Here is a 13,317-nt window from a genome sequence, read left to right as displayed (position 1 = left end):
CTAGTTTGTACATCAGAAGACATATATGGGGTACTCACTGGAGAAGAAGGCTTAAAAGAACACAATAACGTATCTAGAAGTATACGATTGAAAACCCTATATTTATTGTTACTCAAAAGTTTACAAGTCACAACTATACGTGTGCATGTGTGTGCATGTGTGAGTCTGTGTGTATATATTACAAAAGTTAACATTTCCCCATGCTATTGCCCCATATTACCTCCACCACTACCAATCAATTGCAAATTTTGAAATAGGGGATCAAACAGGTAAAAGATCAAAGTATTTTATAGAAGGTAATATAAAGTTTTGTTTTATTTTTCTTCTTAACTGGTAACAGTTTATGTCAAACATGCATAAGCTAGAATATTTATTATGAACCATATTTTCATTCTACATGAATGTGAGAAAGCTTGATGCATCTACTATAGGCACCCAACATCCACAAAGCACACCCAGACAACTACAAGATCATCCCTTATTAATATTGTTTTAGTGCCACTACACTGGACAAACAATTATTCAGTTAGAATATTATACGTGCAAGTGGGCAGGTTTGCAGTTGGTATTCCCAACTCTATCTGAACAATCATATCAAATTAACTTTACAGAAAACCCTTCAGTTTTAGAAATGTCTGAAGTTGAATAAGCTAATACCTTAGAAATGGAAAAGCAAGACCTTAATCTTATGCGAGGCAGGGCAGTGCATTTGCAGTACTCATTTAAAAAAATAAATTAGTCTTCTTGCACAGTGCATAGATTACATGACTTTATATGGGCATGCCATTTTATGAACCTTACCAATGCTCCACCAAAAAGGATGGCAGGTAAAATACTTAAGATCATAAAACAATATCCTGTACTTTCCTATCATCATATTCTTTAAACTTTATTTTTTATTACTTTTTAGTTATCTTTTCCACCAGACTGTGTGTTCTTTGGAACAAGGATAATGTTTTTTCTTGTCCAGCACTATTTCCTTAGTGCCTAATACAATGTTTGTCACATAGTTAGTATTTAATAAATATTTTGAATGACTAAACATAACACAAAATCAATAGAATAATACCTCAAGCTTTGTTACGTTATTGTTGTTACTAAATAAGAAAGTGAAAATATTTCTTAAGTAGTCATTTATAACTCTAGATTGAGTTTCCCGAAGCGACATTTGAGAACTACCAATATAAAGCCATCTGGATTAATTGTTAAAAATGGATACTTTATCCATTTTACACATAATCCATCTGAATTACTTGGTTATGGAATCAAACTCTGTCTCTCCATATATATAAAATATATATGTATAATATATATACATATACATATGTATAATATATTTTACATATATATATATATCTTTCAAAAAGAAAACTCCTAAGAGATTCAATTGCACAGTAAAGGCTGAGAAATCTTACTGTTGGTGCTAAAAGTAGATTACAATTGTTGATTTCTATTGTTGTTGTCACTAGTACTAGTACTAGAAACAGAAGTAGTAGTAGAACTAAATAAATATTTGTTGAATAAATGGAGTGAATGAACCGGTGACTGTTGAAAGCCTATGTGTCAGACAGAATCCTAAGTAGTTTATGATACATTTAGTTAAGATAGTATCTTAATCCTTATTTCATCTGTAACATGTATTTACTACAAATTCAAGGATTGGGAAACAGATTCAGAATGGTTGAGAAACTTGCCTAAGGTCACATATCACAGAAGTGTGAAGAGGTTTAATATATGGCTAAGGCTATAAAACATATTCAGTGCTGGCACCTAGTTCTATTTAATTCCCAAGCCCAAATGCTGTTCACCAAAGTATAGATCAGAATATGGGCAATATGTCAATTCAGTGTATTCAATGCAGCGTTTCAATGCAGTGCCACTGAAAGAAAACCTATGCATATAATTTGGGAGTTTGTTTCTCTTTAAAAATTAAAGGTACCCTCTTCAATAAGTGGTGCTGGGAAAACTGGACAGCTACATGGAGAAGAATGAAATTAGAACACTCCCTAACACCATGCACAAAAATAAACTCAAAATGGATTAAAGACCTAAATGTAAGACCAGACACTATAAAACTCTTAGAAGAAAACATAGGAAGAACACTTTGGCATAAATCACAGCAAGATCTTTTTTTATCCACCTCCTAGAGTAACGGAAATAAAAACAAAAATAAACAAATGGGACCTAATGAAACTTAAAAGCTTTTGCAAAGCAATGGAAACTACAAACAAGACGAAAAGACAATACTCAGAATGGGAGAAAATATTTGCAAATGAATCAAAGGACAAAGGATTAATCTCCAAAATATATAAACAGCTCATGCAGCTTCATATTAAAAAAACAAACAACCCAGTCCAAAAATGGGCAGAAGACCTAAATAGACATTTCTCCAAAGAAGACATACAGATGGCCAAGAAGCACATGAAAAGCTGCTCAACATCACTAATTATTAGAGAAATGTAAATCAAAACCACAATGAGGTATCACCTCACACCAGTTAGAATGGGCATCATCAGAAAATCTACAAACAACAAATGCTGGAGAGGGTGTGGAGAAAAGGGAACTCTCTTGCACTGTTGGTGGGAATGTAAATTGATACAGCCACTATGGAGAACAGTATGGAGGTTCCTTAAAATCTAAAAATAGAATAGCCATATGACCCAGCAATCCCACTACTGGGCATATATCCAGAGAAAACCATAATTCAAAAAGACACATGCATTCCAATGTTCATTGCAGCAATACTTAACAATAGCCAGATCATGGAAGCAATGTAAATGCCCATTGACAGACAAATGGATAAAGAAATGTGGTACATATATACAATGGAATATTACTCAGCCATAAAAAGGAACGAAATTGAGTCATTTGTAGACACATGGATGGATCTTGAGACTGTCATACAGAGTGAAGTAAGTCAGAAAGAGAAAAACAAATATCATATATTAACGCATATATGTGGAACCTAGAAAAATGGTACAGATGAACCGGTTTGCAGGGCAGAAATAGACACACATGTAGAGAACAAACGTATGGACACCAATGGGGGAAAGTGGTGGTGGGATGAATTGGGAGATTGGGATTGACATGTATACACTAATATGTATAAAATAGATAACTAATAAGAACCTGCTGTATAAAAAATAAATTAAATTAAAAAAAAATTAAAGGTACCCTAGAACAAATATCTTTGAATAACATCAGTTATTCTAACTTATGGGGCCAAATGTTTGTCTGTTTAGAGAAGATACATAGCAAACAATCAAACTTTAACTGAGTTATTTAAATGGCTTTTTGTGATGTTGTTAAGACTTCATTATATAGTTGATTTTATCGGAAGAAAGAAACTTTGTGATGAAGCTTTGAAGAAAAACACCATAGGTGGTCTAAAACTTATAAAAATTAACTAAGTGTCAGTATCTACAATGAGAAGACATGATTCATCTCTACAAAAACCTGATATAATTTAATAATTGAACACTCCCAAGATCATAAAGAGATTCCCAGAAGAAACTGGAAGATCTATTTGTAACAGGAGCTCATGAAAGAAAGAGTAGCTCAATGTAGAGAAAAAAGCATTTCAATTATCCAGGATTTGAAAAAAAAAAGTATGTCCACACCATGCGAGGAAAGGCTGATTGTAGAAAACTAAAGTTCCAAATAATTCCTTCTTCAAAGAGAAGCTACTTTATTATTTAAAAGAAGTACCCTTAATTAGAAGAGCAAAAAGGCACCAAGGTACAGCAGAATGAACAGGCAGATAATCTCTTCTATTACAAATTTCAAAGTAATGCTTTCAAGATAACACATTACACTAAAGGTGATCTTGAATTTATTATTGTAAGTCATAGTCACAAAATTAAATGTTGGGAATTTTAAGGAGTACTAAAGTTTATGCAGACTTCAACAAAAATAGAAAACTCTACGGTATTTTGTTGCTTACAAACCATGCCAATGAAGCATCAAAGACACTCCAGTATCCAGCAGGGCTTATTAAGTAAGTGGAAAGCTAAGGAAGTCTAGCAATTCTCCAATCGGTACTGAAGTAATATGCCCAATGACTGTTCATTTTAATACCATTAAATTTCAGTAGACTTAATTTCTATTTCAATCACCTCTGCACATATCTTTCTTAGCCAGTGGTTTCCATACCTGAAAAGATACAGAAAAATTAAACCAGGATGATGAAATAAAGTTAATAATCTAATGGTTGGAAATACAGGAAATTAGCCTGGGCTTTCTATGTAATTGCTACTGTCTTGATTTTATAGAGTGTCACTAGGCTCATTATTAGAGTGAGAACATCTAATTCAGCTTCAGCAGTTTCTTTGTTTTGATGATCTGATGGTGCCTGGTTAATGATATTCTGTTAGATATACGCTAACTGGTAATGCAGCAACTCCTGGGGAGAAAGTAATGAAACGTTATACTCTGCAGCTCTGGTGAAAGAGACACTGTAAGCTGCACTGAATGCCTCTATCAGGGGTCAAAATTACAAAAATAATTTTATGTCTTTAAAGTTTCCAATAAATTGTGAAACTTTGACATTGGTGAATATGTTTAAAATACTACCAGAAGAAAAACTCATCTCAACACAAAACTCTGCCACCACTGGATTGATTTCACCTATTAAAAACACATAAAAGTTGTTGAAGTTATTTGAGTTTCCTCAATCATCTCTCCCTGCTTAAATAAGTCTAAACTTCCAAATTACACAATTCAAGGTGAAAATAGATAACAAATCATCATGCAGTAGAAGTCACCTTATCTCACAGGCTAGCAATTTACTCAGCCTTAATTCCTCACAACATAGAGACAAGTCAACCTGGTTTTCATACCTCTTCCTTCACTACACACTTGCAAGAATCATCCACTCTATTCTAATCAACAAACTCCTTGTGTCCCAAACATTTTCTAAATTTCCAACTCCACATCTTTGTTCTTGTAACTCAGCAAATATAAATCTTATCTAAAGAGGCAGTTAACATTCGAATACTGACACATGGATGTCCCATGGTGATTTGTTTCTTTCCCCTGCATTCTGATAACAAACCACTCTTCACATTTTCTACTTGACAGAACCAAATAACTCTTTAATAATAATGGTAAATGCTACAGGACCTTTACCTTAGTACCAGAAACTAATCTAATTGCTTTACACAATTCAGCTCTCTTAATCCTCATAATAACCTTATGATATATGCACTGAGAGTACCCTTCCCATTTTATGTTTGGGAAAGTGAGATGTTATGTGACTTCCTCCGGGTCACAAAGCTCCTGAGATGGTAGAAACAGGAATCAAACCCAACTAGTTTGGTACCAGAACCAATGATCTTAACCTTTATTCTATATTGCATTTTATATTATTTTATATGAATTATAATTTTATCAACTAAATACTATTTCCCAAAATATGGATTGGTCACTGATTATTAGTGATCATCACATGGTTTTAGGCAATACACAGGCATAGTGCTATAGTCAACAAATGTATTCTGATTGGCTAAGCCTCCAAAACACCTATTTAACAGAAGTAACATACTTCATTTGCATAAAACTATGTCCCCTTCAAAGTGTGAGGAAAGAACTATCTTTCATTAAGAACCCAAATTCATGTCAGATATTTTGTTGGATTAAGAGTGATTCTATTTAATACAATCCTAAGTGTAATATATTCAAAGATTATTGAAAATATTAATTTTTCTTAAAGGAGACACCAAATTATTATTGTTTAGTGTATAAGGTACACTATATTGTGTATTTTTTAAAGCTGTTCATACCATATCTTAATTTTTCCACTTTGGTTAAAGGTCTATAGAAAGCTTTGAGTACAGCTATCTCCAAGACACAACAATGAAATCTGCTGAATAGCCAAGTAATGAAAACAACAGAAATAACAATAATAACCACCCCTACCTTTTCTGGAAAGAATTACTCACAATCACTCTAAGCTAGTTCCAGTTCATGTAAGTAGCATCGATAAAGCTATATGAGGTGTATGTTATACAAACACTTTTTAAAACTATTATAGGAAGTAGAATCTAAAAAAATAAACCCACCATACCAATTCTTTCCATGGTTTTATAAAATGTTCCAATCGACCTTGCTCTTGAACGTCCACATTCTGTTTATTTTTAAAATTAGGCAATACAGGTAATGTTCTCTAGTCAGTTTCTTTTTACATTCTAAATTGACATGAACCTTCCCTCCTTTGTGTCCTTGCTAGATACCATCTGCAGACTTCTCTCAGTAGGCAAGAAAGATAAGCTTATAAAAGGGATATATGTATATGTATAGCTGATTCACTTTGTTATAAAGCAGAAACTAACACACCATTGTAAAGCAATTATACTCCAATAAAGATGTTAAAAAATATATATATATATATATTTCCAGAGTAACAAGAATCTAATAAAAGTTCCAAAAAACAAACAACAGCAACAAAAAAAATCTATGCAAAGTGTACTAAGAGAGAAACAAAGATGGCTTTGCTTACAGCAAAGATCAAAATTAAAAGATTTCATCATATCAATGCATAATAAATTTTAAAATGACATTATGGAGTATATACTATATGCTAGGCATAATATTTATTTACATTTATTATGTCTTTTATTCTTTATCGAAGTAGTACCATTTTATAGAAAAGGCTAAGAAATTTCAAAAAATGTCAGTTAACTTGGTCAAAGACAGTAATTCCACATCCATATACAGTCTGATGGTATTAACTGAAGGAATTATTGAAAGGGATGATGGTGTTTTCTCAATCAAATTGTAGCAAAAATATAATTACTTTATTTTCAGAATAATATATATGAGGTATATTACATATTTATGTGATCATAGTATCATATATGTATACATACACACAAACATACTTGCATATATATTAATATATAATACTTAAAAGGATGATTTACAGCCATACAATTCTTCATTCACAATTCTATAAGCAGAACTCTACAATTTTTAAAGGAGGAGGATAATAAAGATACACTAAGTATAAAGGTGAAGAACAAATCAGAGCATTATTACTAGCTGTGCCATTCATCAGTTCCCCAATATAGAAATGAAAATAATTCTTTAAAAACATAAATAAAAGTCCCCTCACTAAAATCCTTCAATGATTTCCCATGAAACTTTAAATAAAATCCATACTCTTTAAGTTGGCCTACCACAAGCCGTCTCTCCTCTGCCCCCCATGTCCCTACCCACCTCCCTCTTTCCAGCCTTGATGCCTCAGTACATGCTGCTGCCTCCTTGGAGTGTTCTGACTCCAGCTTCCCACGACTCCATTTTTTCAGTCAGTCTCAGCTTAAATGTCATCTCCTAAGAGATGCACATCTCCCATATAACAGCTTTTAAAAGTAAAAATTAAATATTTAATTATCTACTTCTTACTACTTTTCCTCCACTTGACTATAAGTTCTACATGGTCAAGGGACCTTATGAGTTTCATTTCTCATTGTACACGTGAACTAATCATCCACGAATAAAGCAATGTGCAAAAACAATGATATTTAGATTTAAGCATTATTATTTCAAACTATTACTCTCACCAATGAAATATATATATATTTTTCGTACAACTACCTATTTCTAACCCTTTTTATTACAATTACAATTTTAGAGTAGGCTATGAGTATTATAATTTAACTATGCTTTATAACTTGATGAGCTAAATACTAAAATTGGCTGTTATAAAATTATCATTAGTAGTTTGCTCTTCAGTTTGTTTGCTAATAACTGATACTGCAAATAAAGTTGTGCCTCACTTCTAAACAAGTCAGACTTCCTTAATCATGATTAGATCGCTATGAACTTCAAAAACGGATGAGACCATAGTAAATCTTGTAAGTTCCTTAACCTCTGTGCTATAACTTTCACATCTATTAAATGAACACGTTGAACTGAATGACTTCTAGCATCCTTCAAGCTCTTACATTTTGTGATTTAAAGTTATTTAAATAAAGGAGAAAAAATACATGGACAATTACCATGATGACTATGGCCATCTGCTTTTAATTTTTAGGATATTTCTAATTCCTCTAGTCAAAAAATATGTAACAGAGCATAGAATGTTCTAGAACAAGTAAGATATCATTATGTGTTTTTCTCCATTTTACATTGCTTTTACAAATCTAGTCCCAAGCTTCAATGCCATGCACAGGTGGTTAGATTTATGAACGTCATTACAGCATGTGTTCCTCTAATAATCACTCTGCCAGAGGACAGGGCATGGGCCTTTTTGAACTGGTGAACTTCCAAAAGGTAGCACAAATTGAGGTTTTGTATTTTACACCTGTGCCAAGATAACAAAACTATAGAAGATGATGTTGAAAGCACCAAAGACCTGATTTTTTTTTTGGTTCTATACCTCTGTGCCTAGCCAGAGACTGCAATTAAGCAAAAAGCTTGAAGATTTTCTCTAATTATTTAAAAGAGTATTGAAAATTGATGGCATCTGGCTATGTGGTAAGAGAACTGCACAAAAATGGAAATACTTCTATGTTTTAGAAGATTATTTTTATTAGGTTTTAAAATCAAAGATACTATGCAAATCCTGTTTCTCCTCAAACTTTTGCTCACTAATTTTAAGATCCATCAGTGGACAAAAGTCATTACCATGTTGTTTGCCTAATGGTGATTATTTATTTCCCCCCATTCTTCTACTTTTATTAACTGAATTTTACTGTAAGGAATACCTGTCCCTTCTCTACTGTTACAGATTGCATATTTGGATGCCCCCCAAATTCCTTTGTTAAAATCCTAAGCCCCAATGTGAAGGTATTTGGAGGTGAGGACTTTAGATTTAGATGAGGTCAGGAGAATGGTGCACTCATGATAAGATTAGTGCCCTTATTAAGAAGAAGAAGAGACTTGAGAGCTCTCTTTCTGTCCCCCATGTGAGGATATAGCAAGAAGGCAGCGGTCTACAAGCCAAGAACAGGGCCTCCATCAGAACTCAACCATGCCGGCACCTTGATCTTAGACTTCCCCAGTCTCCAGAACTGTGAGAAACAAACGTCTGTTATTTAAGCCACCCAATCTATGGTATTTATTTTGTTACAGTAGCCCAAGCTAAGACATCCACCTTGATTAATCTTTATTTATTCAATTACATATTTCTATCAATATGGACTCATAGATGTCTATTTAATCCTATGGATTAATACCCAAAACTATCATTTATTTTGTTTCAACTTCAGCCATCAGGAGCTTCTTCTGTTTGGCTCCCGTGCTTTTCTGACAATCCTCACCTCTTCTGAGCACTTTCTTAAACTCTCTCACCACAAGATGTTTCAGGTTCATCTTGTATTTACCTTGCCCTATCTGGAATCAACTATTTTTCCCAGGAGTCCCTGCTCTTTTAGTGAAGAATGATGTTGAGAAACTAGGACCTGGGGGTTGCATCATCTCAAAGTATGTCCCCAAGACACAGTTGCCCCTTGGTATCTGAGGGGGGTTAGTTCCAGGGGCCACAGAAACTAAAATCCGTAGATGCTCAAGTCCCTTATATAAAATGGCTTAGTATATTTAGTAGGCCCTCCGTATCTGTCTGTTCCTAGGAACCTGCAGATACAGAGGGGCCCACTGTATTTAGTAATTAAAAAGGGAAAGATAATAACTTTATATGAGACTCTTCACAGGCCTACTGTACCAAGTGATCAGGCTATTATCACCAGCAAGAAGACACAGTGACATCATAAACCCTTTGAAATAATGCATGGAGGACACAGCATCATTTCAGTGGTACTACTATGAAAAAATACACCACTTCATTTCAGTCATGAGAACAATCAAACAAATCCAAATTGAGCAACTTTCTACAAAATAACTAATCAGCACTCTTCAGAAGAGTCAAGTTCATGAAGGAAACAGAAAAACTGAGGAACTTACTTACAAACTGGAGAGGTTAAGGAGAAATAATAACTAAATGCAACGTGAGATCATAGATAGGATCCTGGAACAGAAAAAAAGCATTAGGGGAAAAATTGATGAAATTCAAATAAGATCTGCAGTTTATTTAATAGTACTGTACCAAAGTTAATTTCCAAGTTTTGAAAGTTACACAGTGGCTATGTACACTGCTAATACTAGAGAAAGTGGGGTTGGGAGATACATGGAAATGTGTTTTTTTTGCCACTTCTCAGCAAGTCTAAAATTAGTTTAAAATAAAAAGTTTTTTTAATTATTAAAGATAATGTAACTTATTCAGATGAAACAATTTATATTTTATGATATACTCTCTCTCACAACAAAGGAAAAGATGAAACAGACACTAATAAATGAATGACACATAAAAAGTTTCAATCCATGCTGAAGAATTTTGAATGAAAGTATTTTCCCACCAAACCTATGTTTTGATCTTTAAAATTCTAAGAACATAATCTCTAAAAGTAATACTTTCCATGAATTCTTATAATGAAATTTTGCCATATTTGAATTTATCTTACATTTGACTCAAGTTATTTTAAGCAGTTTTAGAAGGAGAACTTTCAAACATTAAATGATTAATCATACACAGGGGACTTCCCTGGTGGTGCAGTGGTTGGGAATCTGCCTGCCAATGCAGGGGACACGGGTTCAAGCCCTGGTTTGGGGGGATCCCACATGCCGTGGAGCGACTAGGCCCATGTGCCACAACTACTGAGCCTGCGCGCCTAGAGCCCGTGCTCCGCAACAGGAGAGGCCACCACAAAGAGAGGCCCGCCACTACAACAAAGAGTAGCCCCGGCTTGCCGCAACTAGACAAACCCCACGCACAGCAGCGAAGACCCAACACAGCCAAAAAAAAAAAAAAAAAAAATCATACACAGGCCTTGTAAAAGAAAAACAAGTAACAAAAGAACAAAACTACTGTAAGAAGTGGCTTATTTCTAAAAAAAACAATTAAATTGATTAACTTTATTGAGCACATATTTCTGCCAAATACTCTTCTAGAGATAATATTAAATTGCTAGATAGGGACTACGGTACACTGCAAAAATGGATAGAATTTTTTACTCCTTCCTTGATCCATGTACTTTGCAATGCAACTCTACAGCTACTCCCATCATGAAGCAGAGTCTGTTACACACTCCTTGAAATCTGGCTTGGTTTTGTGACTTGCTTTGACCGAAAGAACACAGCAGAATTGACAGTACAACTGTTTCAAGACACCTTGTGTGCTCCTTCTCTGCCATAAGAAGCCAGGACTGACCTGTTGAAGTGCCATCACATGGAAGAGAGCCCAGTTTTCCCAGCAGAGGCTACCTTAGACCAAACTTCAGCCCGTCAACCACCCTAGATCAGCAGAATTACCTACCTGACCCACACAACTGACTGCAGTTGCACAGGCAAACCTGGCTGAGCTGCGGGGCTAGTGAGCAGTAAGAAGCCTTTCCATTTCAAGTCACTAAGTTTTGGGGTGGTTACTTGTGCAACAATAGTTAACTGCTGGAAGGCTGTTTTTTTTCCACTGTGCACACAAAAAAATGAGGTACAGAAATGTTAAATAAATTGCTCAAGTTTGCACCAGGATGAAGTGCAGAGGTACAATCCCACATCTGTCTGACTCCAAAATGTATGTTTTCCATTATGCACTGCTGTCTCTCACATTCTTGTAAGGGTGTTCTTATTTTCATTATTTCTGTAAGCATACCAAATATCTTTCTTAGGCTCAATTTATACAATTATTAAATCCAATTACAGGTGAATAATCTATTCTGAATAACCACATACTAAATATTGTTCTGATTAAAGATACATTTATTATACTTGATATGCTTTCATAATCATCCTACATTCTTTTTTTTAACATGAAATCAAATATGTTACCTAATAACAATTACTATGTATCACAATGGTTGCTTTCAAAATATGCTTCTTTATTTATTTGTTAAGTAACATTTTATTTTCATCATGAGTATTTAATATGGATTTTACAGTATAAATATAATATCATAAACATTCTTGAAGACATTTGACACAGTTTTATTCTCAATTTTAAAACATACGTAGTAAATTATCAGCTAAACTTAGAAAATTATGATGAAAATTTTGTAGGATCTTTATTTCATCAGTCTATTAAATACAAATATCTTTGGAGCCAGGTTGCAATTGATGCTTTTCCTTATTTTTAATGCTCTAAAATTGATGGCCCAAAAAAGAGAGTAATAAATAGATCTAAAACAAATAAAAGTGAGACTGCAGTGCAACTTTCTTTTTATTAAACCATAAAGTACAAGCTCCAAATGGTTAATCTTATTTGATTTAGAAAAGACTTTCCCAGTATTTAATAAACAGCTTTCAATAGACAAAATAGTTATATATACTGTCTCTAACCAAGGTTCTGTTGTGCTGGAGGTATTCAAGTAAACTAAATAATAGTATTTTGGAGTGACTGAAATGAAACCCATGGGATATTTCTGCACCATATGTTACCACAATTAAAGAACATCTTAACCAAAGTTACAGTTACACTACATTTACCTTCAGTTTCAGGTCTTTGTTCAATGTCATTGAATTAAAGTTGTGACCAAGCATTTTTAATATATATTTTGCCTTGACATGTATAACGTACTTTAAGACAGTAAGCATAATGCAAATATGCTGTCATTGATATTATGTTTATTTTGATCAGAAGGTTCTTGGGTTCTTTCTTAAATTCATTAAGAATTGGGAGTGAAGAATTATTTGCAGAATACATAAGTAACATTTTTAATAGACCATGTAAAAATTCAATCTTTGGTCCTCTTATGGATTGATATTAATTTACACGTGTAAAATTGGAAGTAACTGCTGAAACAAAGTCAAATCAAGTTCTTAATTTTAAAAGAGCTTCCAGCATGTAATAAATAAAGTTTCAAATGAGAACTCTTGCCTGAAACACTTTGCCACTGCAGGTGTACTAGGGATGGTGAAAAGGCAGAAACAGTGCTAAAAATATCACATATGAAATCTAATGTAGGTAAATACAGTAGACACTATGTATTAGACTCTATAGATATTATTTTGCATTTTCAACCTCTTTGATGTAATGAACTATAATATATAATATATAATATGAACTCTAACCATAAGATCTTGATGTGGATTGGGTGAAAAGTTAGGTCACATTTTTTCCTAAAATTGTTCATTTTATGATACAATTTAATTTTTAATCAATTAAAATAAGTATTGACTTATTTTTGTTTTCCTTTCTATTACTCTAATAAAATGATCTGAACACAATTCTTTTAAAAGAAATATACCATGAACATCTGACATAACAGTCAATAGCATGAGTGCTGAAACCAGACTGCTTGGGTTCCAAAACAGACTCTACCACTCACA

The 13,317-nt window shown here is 33.6% G+C and overlaps 1 protein-coding gene across 14 annotated transcripts in view; it reads right to left on the bottom strand.

Annotated features, from left to right (window-relative positions):
• NAALADL2 (N-acetylated alpha-linked acidic dipeptidase like 2) overlaps positions 1 to 13,317 on the bottom strand; it is a 1,511,782-nt gene that overhangs the window by 996,750 nt on the left and 501,715 nt on the right. Inside the window, exon 5 of one of the 14 annotated variants that reach the window (XM_068547428.1) lies at positions 9,901 to 9,964. The exons of the other annotated variants lie outside the window; for them this stretch is intronic. The gene's annotated coding sequence lies outside the window, so the exon portion shown is untranslated. The remainder of the gene's footprint in view (positions 1 to 9,900; positions 9,965 to 13,317) is intronic. 14 annotated transcript variants of the gene reach the window in all.

The sequence above is a fragment of the Eschrichtius robustus genome, chromosome 6 (assembly GCF_028021215.1).
Source record: "Eschrichtius robustus isolate mEscRob2 chromosome 6, mEscRob2.pri, whole genome shotgun sequence".
NCBI classification, from domain to species: Eukaryota; Metazoa; Chordata; class Mammalia; order Artiodactyla; family Eschrichtiidae; genus Eschrichtius; species Eschrichtius robustus.
The sequence above is the reverse complement of the archived record's forward strand: the minus strand, read 5'-3'. Positions and strand labels throughout refer to the sequence as shown.